The 11888-nt window shown below is 37.5% G+C and overlaps 1 pseudogene; it reads right to left on the minus strand.

Annotated features, from left to right (window-relative positions):
• Window positions 1-249: 249 nt before the first annotated feature.
• On the minus strand, window positions 250-8584 carry LOC100412272 (small ribosomal subunit protein uS2-like; annotated as a pseudogene).
• Between the last annotated feature and the right edge of the window lie 3304 nt (window positions 8585-11888).

Consider the following 11888-nt stretch of genomic DNA (forward strand, 5'->3'; position numbering starts at 1 on the left):
TCTTTGTATCACTAAATTTCATCTGCTTCTTGTGAAATATTATGTCAGCAAATTAGAAGCTAAATAAGAAATCTAAAGTTATTCTAAAGCAGGGCTTACCTTTGCATATTAATATATTAATGTGTATCTTAGGCCCTGCCTCACTCTGAATTTTCTTTGTAGATGTTTTATTTATTTATTATTTTTTTGGAAACTCATTGTTTATTTTCCATCAATCTTATTTCCATATTGCTTAAGGGCCCACGCAAGAACAGCTTAAGACCATTCAGAGGTTGCTCCTACCCATTCAGTGGCCTGAGCAGTGGGAGCTGCAGACCAGTCTTCCGTGGCAGGTTGAGCACGCCGGTCTTCAGTGGGGAACTGCTGGATAGGCACAGAGGGCACCTGCATGCCTTCAGACCAGTCAGCAACCTCAGGCTGAGTAGCAATGAACTCAGGAGCTCGAGCAGTCCATTTGCCTTGAAATTCCTCCTTGGTCAGAGCCTTTTCAGCAGCAGCCTGCTCTTCTTTTTCAATCTCTTCAGGATCTCTGTAGAAGTAGAGATCAGGCATGACCTCCCATGGGTGTTCACGGGAAATGGTGCCATGCATGCGCAAAACTTCTCAAGCCAGCATCCACCACATCCAACCCACTGAGTGAGCTCCATTGTTGTTACATGGGATGGCAATGTCCACATAGCGCAGAGGAGAATCTGTGTTGCACAGAGCAATGGTAGGTACGTTAACATAAGATGCCTCCATGAGAGGTTGGTGGTCAGCCCTTGGGTTAGTAACTACAAGCAACTGTGGCTCCCAGAAGACTGCCTGGATCTGGTTGGTGAAGGTTCCAGGAGTGAAGCGGCAGCAATTGGAGTGGCTCCAGTGGCAACAGCAAACTTCAGCATGGCCCTCTGGCCAGTATTCCTGGAGGATATAACACTGACATCAGCAGGGTTTTCAATGGCAACAATGGCACCAGCTGCCAGGAGAAGTGGCTCCCAGGTCCTCTTCAGATTTATGAGGTAGATGCCATCACTTTTCCTTTTATAGATATACTGTTCCATCTGGAAGTCAAGGTTGGTGCCAGCTAATTGGATTCCTGCTGCCGGGAACTTAAGGACATCTTCCTCCTTCATTTGGAGGACCTCAAGGGCTCCTGACACTGTGAAAGTTTCCCTTTAAGTTACAACAGGAATCCAGAACAACACCATATGGACTCCTCAACAGGTAGCGTGGAAAGGATGTTTTATTTTTAAAATACTGTATGTGTATAATATTGATAAAATAAGACAGCTATTTTATTTAGCTAAGAGTTCCTCATCATTGTCATGAAAACCCAACTAAACATTTATGAGAAAGGATACAGAGATTATTAAATATTCTTTAGGCACCTGTGAACATGTACTTTCAAAGTTGCATTAACTGTCTCAGATTCACACCTCCAGCTATAATGAAGAGTTAGTTTCTTTTTGCTTTCTTATTTTTTAATACGTAGATAGACATTTTTGAGAAGCCAATTAATCTCCAAAAATTCATAGGGATTGTGTTAGAATATATAATGCAATGATGAATTCATTTCCCAACAGCTGTTTTAAAATGACATACACCTTTAGGGATAATGGCATAGTCTAATCTCATTTAAGATAAATTTCAGGTTCTATTATTTCAAGTGTTGTGTTCATCACATTTTTGTATAATTTAAATGATAAAATGTACCCTAGAGGAAAACTATGTTTCCCAGTCAAATAAGACAGATCAGGCTTTTGAAATAAACTATTACCGTTAATATTTTCCTCATAAATTTATTATGAATAATGATTCATTTTCTTTAGAATTAAGGAACTGTAATGCTAATGCGGTTCCATTTGTCCTCCCAGATAATATTCTTTCGCTTGCTTTGCAACCTTAGTCCCCAGGCTATAAAGAGACACTATCTAGTAAATTTTTATTTGCTAATCCTAGAAACTTCTGAAATAGCTCAAAATATACCCATATTTCCAGGGAAGTTTTAGGATACATACATACACATGGATCTATTTTTTTCTTGGGTACACATAACTAATATTTCCTCTACTATCTAAGTTAAAGATGGTAAACATTATTCCGATGGCCTGACATAAATAAACCTAGGTGTTGTAAAGTTGACTAAAATAAAATTTCTTTATATTTTGCCTACCCCCCCGAGTTAAGATAGAAATCTCTAATTGGCTCATATTAGCAGGTGCATTCTTGACCACAACATTTCATATTGTGGATGCATTAGCAGTGCTGAGAGTATACCTGATGTAATATTTTGGAGAAAATTGAAAGCCAGCTCATTTTCTGGTGAGTTTTTGGATTGAGGCACAGTCTTGACAGTAAAAGTAAGGTATAGTGATAGACAGTGTTTTAGTTACCACTGACAACCTAGACTCCCACATCTGTGTAGTGTAATAATGCTAATGTTGAGGGCGAAAGAACTTTGTACAATCTTGGGTGCAATTAGCCTAAGCATACTGATTTCCATTCCATTAACAGAGACGTATTATCTTACACCAAATGTAATTTTTAGAGACACCTTTTTCCATGAAGCAATTATACCCTTAATTTGTTAATTTCATCTCTGTGATCATTACCATCTGTGTCTTGTATCAATCTTGTAAACTAAATTAATTTTAAAATTAAGTTGATTACAAAGCTTTCAACCCACCTATCAATTCCTGTTCCCCAATAACTCTGCCAACCCAAACTGGCTTCTGTGTTTTTCTTTTTCTTTACTTTTCTTTTTTTTTTTTTTTTTTTGAGACGGAGTCTCCCTCAGTCACCCAGGCTGGAGTGCAGTGACAGGATCTCGGCTCACTGCAACTGCTGCCTCCTGGGTTCAAGTGATTCTCCCATCTCAGCTTCCCAGTAGCTGGGATTACAGGTGCCTGCCAACATGCCTGGCTACTTTTTTTGTATTTTTAGTAGAGACAGGGGTTTCACCATGTTGGCCAGGCTGGTCTCCAAACCCTGACCTCAAAAGATCACCAAAGTGCTGGGATTACAGGCATGAGCTACTGCGCCTGGCTGACTTCTGTGTTTTTCTCAGTGGTAGCAGTCTCCCAGTGCTAAAAGTGGAAATCACAAATAAAATTTGACTGTTTCTTTCTGATTACCCCGTTAACAAATTAACCAACATGTTGTCAAATTCCTTCAAAGGTTATTTTTTTCTCAAAAATTTCTTACCTCTATCCCTTCCTTTATACTGCTATTGCCACAGGCATGGTTCAATATCTCAGTACGTTGTACTCAGAAAACTGCTGTTTCTATGCTGGTCTTCCCTCACACCCACCCACCTGTAAAATCTCATACTTTTTGGATCTCTTCCTTCTCTTGACTGTAAATTAACTTCCAGACTTCTGAAATGCTGTCAATGCTCACCTTCTCATTGGAAAAAAATCTAGTACACATCATGTTGCAGGCTAAAAGCCATAATATTCCACATCACATTACTAGCATGCCATAATTTCTCTTAGACTTCTCCCATTTGTCTACCAACTTACAACAAGGCTTGTAATATGAGAAACCAAACCAAAACCTGCATCATTCACTGAACGCACCACACACACACACACACACACACACACACACACACACACACACACACACACACATAACTCCTGACCAGTGCTATACACAATCTAAACAAACGATGTTTATAAATTTAACATTGTAGCATTAAAACGAAAACAAAAGGTCAGACAGAAAAATGCAGTGTTACATCTACCTTTTTTATGTCATAAGTATGTTTTTGAAGACTGTGAACTTCACGTGTATGCTGTCAGCATACAGAATTCTAATAGAGAGATTATGACAAATCATGTTTATGTTGTGTTAAGATTTGAACTGAATTGCAAAAGGTGTAATCATGTTTTTTGAGCATCTTTGAAACCTATCTATACCAGGCAATTTAGGTTTCTTTTGTAAGTTTCCTAACCCTGCCTGACAAAAATTTTTAATGCTAAAAAAACTCTTTTAGGATAAAAATAGGCATCCGAAGTCTTAAGTAGAAATAATATTTGCAATAAATTGCAATCTCCAAATCCCGAAATATATTCTCGTATCTACACTGCTATTGAATATATTCAATTCACATTCACTTATTCCATTTAAAAATGCTGGTGAAAGCATTGCTTAATTGTTTAAATATTAGATTATCAAATGAAAATTACAGAGTCCATATTTTAATTTTAAACATATAAAGTAGTAAACATTTATGCTAATTATAATGATCTTTCAACATCATTTGCTCACCTCAAATTTTACTTTAGTTAAATAAAAACATTATAAACAAAATCTATTTTTGTATATAAAACATGATAAAATAGTCTGATATAATAAATTATAAAATGTTATTTCTTATATATTTATATTTGTGATATTTTAATAAAATAATGTGGAATTCTGATATTTAAATATTTTGTGGCAACCATATTATTCATTTTATTCTTCAACATTTATTTTACTTTAAATTGAGATATTAAAATGCAAAACACATCTCCTTAAATTCATGTTTGATTATTTTTCTATCTCCACTGATACATTTGTCATCTGTAATATTTGAACAATGTACTAATACATTGTGTGAGATGAATTAATCATAAGAGCTTAATACTGCAGTGATCTCCAAGGCATAGAAGTGACCAAATGAAGCAGCAATGATGAATAAGAAAAAGATAACAAAAGCCTCTTATATGTCTCTGTTTCCTATTTTGAAAGTATAGCCTAATATACTATGCTTCCTGCAGATATAACCTGCAGAATGTCACACACATAATTATGCACTACATTAAATCAAATACTAGACCAGATCTATGAGCCTGGGCACATATTATAATTTGTCTTCAATATGAAATTAGGTTTCTTAACAAAACTGAAAGGAAGTAGAATCCTTCTGTTAGATCTATGGTGCAAACTCAGCTCCAGATTGTCTTCTGAGCTGGAGCCAACTGGAGCAGATGTGGAACCACCATTAATGATGGTTTTCTCATTCTACATGGACCCCTGTTGAGAACAGCATTAAATATGGAGTGTTTTCTATTTGCCTTACAGTTCACATGGAACATGGGGTATGAACAGTGGAGCTTTAATCAAACATTTTAAGCCATGTATGCTAAAGATCTCTTTTGTCCTTTAAAGATCAGTTCTTTCCTGCTTCTTTAAACAACTGATCACCATCAATTATTATTGCCTATTTAAAATCTTTATATAGTTGAAATCATTCAGTGAAAACTCCTTAGTGTCTATTTTCCTCAATATGTTTTAGATATTCATTTGTATAGTTGCATGAATAAAAATTCTGTTCATATTTTAATGCTAAGAAGTATTACATAGCATAAACATATCACAATGAATTCATTTAATTTAACTGGTTGATGGACAATTAAGTGAGGTTTTATTTTGGTTAAAGTGAGTAAATGTAATAAAACATTCCCATCCAAGGCTATTTGTGAGAGTTGTGTCTTAGAGAACATAAAAAATAAGTTAAAAACAAAAGACATTTTTGAATTATAGAACTATAAATACCACCTGCTTTCTTTATGTACACCAGAAAGACTAGTTATATAGGATGTATTACCTGATGTTTTTATATATACTGGTAATGATGGCTCTAGATTACCACTGGTTAAGGATATAGAAAAGAACAGTAGTTTTATAACAACACAACAATAATAACTGTATATTTTCTGGAGAATGTGAGCCATCACTTCTCTTTTGACAATATGTGGTGAAGAAGAGAATGCTTATCTTCCCTCCTCCAGTCCCTTTACCATCCGTTTCTCATACTGTTATGCCTTTAAATAGACAGTACTACCCCTTTCTGAAGCACTCCAGTGACTGATAATAACTTCAAATGTTATCTTTTCTAGCAGTATTTTCAATTGTGAAAATTGTAAAAATAATGTACAGATGGCAAAAATTATATTACAGACATACCACAGAGATTCTGTTCCAGACACTACAATGAAGTGAATATTGAAATAAGGTAAAGCATATGAAATTTTTGTTTGATCAGTATATAAATGTTATATTTACACTATGCTGCAATCTATTAAGTGTGCAGCAGACTTTGTCTGAAAACAGTACACACCTTAGTTAAAAATATCATTTTACTAAAAAGTGCTAACAATCATCTGAGCCTTCAATGAGTCATAATTTTTGCTAGTGGACGGTCTTACCTTAATCTTGATGGCAGCTGAATGGTCAGGGTGGTGGTTGCTGAAGGTTGAGACAACTGCAGCAATTTCTTAAAGTAAGATAACAATGAAATTTGCAATGTAGATTGATTGACTCTCTTTTCATGAATAATTTATTGATAGCACATGATGCTCTTTGATAGCATTTTACCTATAGTAGTTCTTTCCAAATTAGAATCAATACTCTCAAACATTATTGTTGCTTTATCAACTAAGTTTATTTAACATTCTAAATTCTTTGTTATCATTTCAGCAATGTGACAGCATCTTCTAAGGAGTAGATTCCATTTTAAAAAATTATATTTATTTTGCTCATTGTGCCAGTCCATTTTCACACTACTGATAAAGACATACCTGAGACTGGGCAATCTACAAAAGGAAGAGTTGTATTAAGTGTACAGATCCATAAGGCCAGGAGGCCTCACAATCATGCAGAAGGCAAGAAGGAGTAAATCATACCTTATGTGGAAGGCAGCAGGCAAAGAGAGAGAGAGCTTGTGTAGGGAATCTTTTCTTTATAAAACCATAAGATCACATGAGACCCAATCACCATCACTAGAACAGCAGTAGAAAAACTCACCACCATAATCCAACAACCTTTCACTGGGTCCCTCCCATGACACATGGGGATTGTGAGAGCTATAATTCAAGATGAGATTTGGGTGGGGACAAGGCCAAATCATATCATTCTGCCTCTGGCCCCCCCAAATCTCATGTCCTCACATTTCAAACACAATCATGCCTTCTCAAGAATTCCTCAAAATCTTAACTCATTTCAGCATTAACCCAAAAGTCCACAGTTTAAAGTCTCATCTGAGACAAGGCAAGTACCGTCTGCCTATAAGCCTGTAAAATCAAAAGCAAACTAGTTACTTCCTAGATACAATGGGGGTATACTTATTGGGTAAATACACTTATGCCAAATGGGAGAAATTAGCCAAAGCAAAGGGACTACAGAGCCCATGCAAGTCCAAACTTCAGTGGGGCAGTCAAATCTTAAAGCTCCAAAAAGATCTCCCTTGACTCCAGGTCTCACATCCAGGTCATCCTAATGTGCAGGTTCCCAGAGTCTTGGGAAGCTCCACCCCTGTGGCTTTGCAGAGTACAGCCTCCTTCCCAGCTGCTTTCACAGGGTGGAATTGAGGGTCTGTGACTTTTCCACATGCAAGCTGTCAGTGGATCTACTATTCTGAGGTCTGGAGGATGGTTACCCTCTTCTTACAGCTCCACTAGGCAGTGCCCCAGTACAGACTCTGTGTGGGGGCTTCCACCCCACATTTCCCTTCTACACTGCCCTAGCAGGGTTTCTCCATAAAGACTCCACCCCTAGAGCAAAATTCTGACTATGCATCCAGGCATTTCCATACATCTTCTGAAATCTAAGTGGAGGTTTCCAAACCTCAATTTTTAGCTTTCTGCACTGGCAGGACCAACACCATGTGGAAGATACCAAGGCTAGAGGATTGCACCCTCTGAAGCCATGGCCCAAGCTCTACATTGTCCCCTTTTTAGCCATGGCTAAAGTGGTTGGGAGCACCAAGTCCTTAGGCTGTACACAACATGGGGATCCTGGGTCCTCCCCACAGAACCACTTTTCCTCCTAGGCCTTTGGACCTGTAATAGGAACTGTTGCAAAGCAGTGTGAAGTCATGTAATAGAAACTGCTCTGAAGACCTCTGATATGCCTTACATTTTTCCCATCGTCTTGGGGATTAACACTCGGCTCCTCATTACTTACACAAATGTCTACATCAGCTTAAATTTCTTATTAGAAAATGGGCTTTTCTTTTCTATTGCTGTGAGGCTGCAAATTTTCTGAAATTTTATGCTCTGTCTCCCTTATAAAACTGAATGCCTTTAGCAGCACCTAAGTCACCTCTTGAATGCTTTGCTGTTTCAAAATTTCTTCCACCAGCATACCCTAAATCCTCTCTCTCAAGTTCAAAATTCCACAAATCTCCAGGGCAGGGGTAAAATATCACCAGACTCTTTGCTAAACCATAACAAGAGTCACTTTGTTCCAGTTCACAAAAAAGTTCCTCATCTCCATTGAGAGACCACCTCAGCCTGGATTGTATTATCCATATTGCTATCAGCATTTTGGGCAAAGCCATTCAACAAGTCTCTAAGGAGTTCCAAACTGTCCCACATTTTCCTGTCTTCTTCTGAACCCTCCAAACTGTTTCAACCTCTGCCTGTTACCCAGTTCCATAGTCACTTCCACATTTTTGGGTATCTTTCAGCAGCACCCCATTTCTGGTTCCAATTTGCTGTTTTAGTCCATTTTCATGCTGCTGGTAAAGACATACTTGAAACTGGGCAATTTACAAAAGAAAGAGGTTTATTGAACTTAAAGTTCCATATGTCTGGGGAGGCCTTACCATCATGGTTGAAGGCCAGGAGGAGCAAGTCGTATCTTACATGGATGGCAGCAGGCAAAGAGTGAGAGAACTTCTGCAGGGGATCTCCTCTTTATAAAACTATCAGATCTCATAAAACCTAATCACCAGCACAAGAACAGCTGAAGAAAAACCTGCCTTCATCCTTCATGAACCAATTACCTCTCACTGGGTCCTTCCCATGACACATGGGAATTGTGAGAGTTATGATTCAAGATGAGATTTGGGTGGGGACACAGCCAAACCATATCACTTATCCATAAGAAATACTTCATTAACTGTTCAAGTTTTATTATAAAATTACAGCATCTCAGTCACATCATCAGACTTCACTTCTAATTCTGTTTCTTTTGCTATTTCTACCACATCTGCAGTTACTTACTCCAATGAAGTGTTGAACTCCTTCCTCACAGTCATCCATGAGGTTTAGAATTGACTTTTATTTTTCTGTTAACATTGGTATTTTGACCTCCCATGAATCACAACTGTTCTTAATGGATGCTACATCCTTTCCAGTGGTTTTATAATTTGCTTTGTGCAGATACATCAGAGGAATCAGTATTGATGGCAGCTATAGCTTTATAAAATATATTTCTTAAATAATAAGACTTGAAATTTGAAATTACTCTTGTTCCATGGGCTACAGAATGCATGCTGTATTGACAGGCAAGAAAACAACATTCTTTCCCTTGTATATCTCTATAAGAACTCTTGAGTGACTAGGTGTGTTGTCAATGAGCAGTAATATTTTCAATGGAATCTGTTTTTTTCAGCTGTAGGTCTCAACTGTGAGTTGATTATATTTGGTATACTGTAACAGATGTGCTGTGTCATCCAGGCATTTTTATTTATAAAGCACAGGCAGAATGAATTTAGCAAAATTCTTATGGGTCCTAAGATTTTTCAGATTGTAAATTACCACTGGCTTCAGCTTAGAGTCACTAGTTACATTAGGCCACAACAAGAGTCAGCTAGTCCCTTCAAACTTTGAAGCCAAATATTGACTTTTCCTCTCTACATTGAAAAGTTTTATTTTACGAAGATGGGCATATTTTCTTAAACCTTGTGACCAACTTTTGTTAGCTTATACCTTTTCTTCTGCATATTTTTCACCTCTCTCAGCCTTCAGAAGATTTGGATCTTGCTCTGGATTTGACTTTCGCTTTAGGGAATTGTGTAACTGGTTTGGTCTTCTATCCAGATGACTAAAACTACCTCCATATTAGCAATAAAGCTGTATTGCATTCTTATTTATGTGTTCCATGGACCATACTTTTAATTTTCTTTAAGAACTTTTCTCTTGCAGTCACAAATTGTTTGGTACCAGAGACTTACATTTTGGCCTATCTCAGCTTTCGACATGCACCTGATATGATTTGGATTTGTGTCCCTGCCCGAATATCATGTCAAATTTTAATGCCCACTATTGGAGATGGGGCCTAATTGAAGGTTATTGGATTGTGGGGCATCTTCTAATGGTTTAGCACCATTCCCCAAGGGCTATCTTGTGATATTATTCTCCTGAGATCTGTTTGTTTAAAAATTTGTAGCACACACCTTCTCCCACTCTCCATTCCTTTTGCTCTCAACATGTAAGATGTGCTTGCTTCCCCTTCATGATCCACCATGATTTTACAATTCCTGAGGCCTTCCCTGCCATACTTCCTGTATAACCTGCAGAACGTTAGTGAATTAAATTTGTTTTTGTTCAAAAATAACCAATCTCAGATGTCTTTTTAAAGTAATTAATTAAAATTCTTTTTACCTTTTTTTAAATTATACTTTAAGTTCTGGGGTACATGTGCAGATCATGCAGGATTGTTACATAGGTATACACATGCCATGGTGGTTTGCTGCATCTATCCCCCATCATCTACATTAGGTATTTCTCATAATGTTATCCTTCCCCAATCTCCCCCACGCCCTGCTATACCTCCCCTAGCTCTCCCACCCCTCAAAAGGCCCCGGTGTGTGACATTCCCATCCCTGCATCCATGTGTTCTCATCTTCAACACCCACTTATGAGTGAGAATATGTGGTGTTTGGTTTCCTGCTCTTGCGTAAGTTTGCTGAGAATGATGGATTCTAGCTTCATTCATGTCCCTGCATAGGACATGAATTCATCCTTTTTTATGGCTGCGTAGTATTCCATGGTGTATATGTGCCACATTTTCTTTAACTAGATTATCATTGATGGGCATTTGGGTTGGTTCCAACTCTTTGCTATTGTGAATAGTACTGCAATGAACATTCATGTGCATGTGCTTTATACTATATGAGTTATAATCCTTTGGGTATATACCAGTAATGGGATTGCTGGGTCAAATGGTATTTCTATTTCTAGATCCTTGAGGAATCACCATAGTGTCTTCCAAAATGGTTGAACTAATTTACACTCCCACCCACAGTATAAAAGCATTCCTATTTCTCCACATCCTCTCCAGCATCTGTTGTCTCCAGATTTTTTGATGATCGCCATTCTAAATGGCATGGGATGGTATCTCGTTATGGTTTTGATTTGCATTTCTCTAATGACCAGTAATGACAAGCATTTTTCCATATACAACTGCTCAAGGAAATAAGAGAGGACACAAAGAGATGGAGAAATATTCCATGCTCACGGTTAGGAAGAATCAATATCATGAAAATGGCCATACTGCACAAAGTAATTTATAGATTCAATGCTATCCCCGTCAAACTACCATTGACCTTCTTCACAGAACTGGAAAAAACCACCTTAAACTTCATATGAAATCAAAAAAAGAGCCCACATAGCCAAGACAATCCTAGGCAAAAAATCAGACAGCAATTTATCACGAGAAAATATGTTAACGTAGAAAATTAGTAGTAGGTATGTGGGGCATTGCTGTAAGATAACTGAAGATGTGGAAGCAACTTTGGAACTGGGTAACAGACAGAAGTAGGAAAACTTTGAAGAGCTCAGAAGAAGACAGGAAGATAACAGAAAGTTTGGAACATCCTAGAGACATGTTAAATTGTTGAGACCAAAAAAAGCTGATAGTGATATGGACAATAAAATCAAGGCTGGGGTGGCCTCAGATGGAGATGAGAAACGTATTAGTAACTTGAGTAAAGGTCACTCTTGCTATTCTTTAGCAAAGAGACTGGAGGTATTTTGTCCCTGTCCTAGAGATCTGTGAAACTTTGAAATTCAGAGTAATGATTTAGGGTATCTAACTGAAGAAATTTCTAAGCAATGAAGTGTCAAGATATGAACTGGCTGCCTCTAAAAGTATATGCTCATATGTGTGTGCAAAGAGATGATCTGAAA

The sequence above is a fragment of the Callithrix jacchus genome, chromosome 11 (assembly GCF_049354715.1).
Source record: "Callithrix jacchus isolate 240 chromosome 11, calJac240_pri, whole genome shotgun sequence".
Lineage (NCBI taxonomy): Eukaryota > Metazoa > Chordata > Mammalia > Primates > Cebidae > Callithrix > Callithrix jacchus.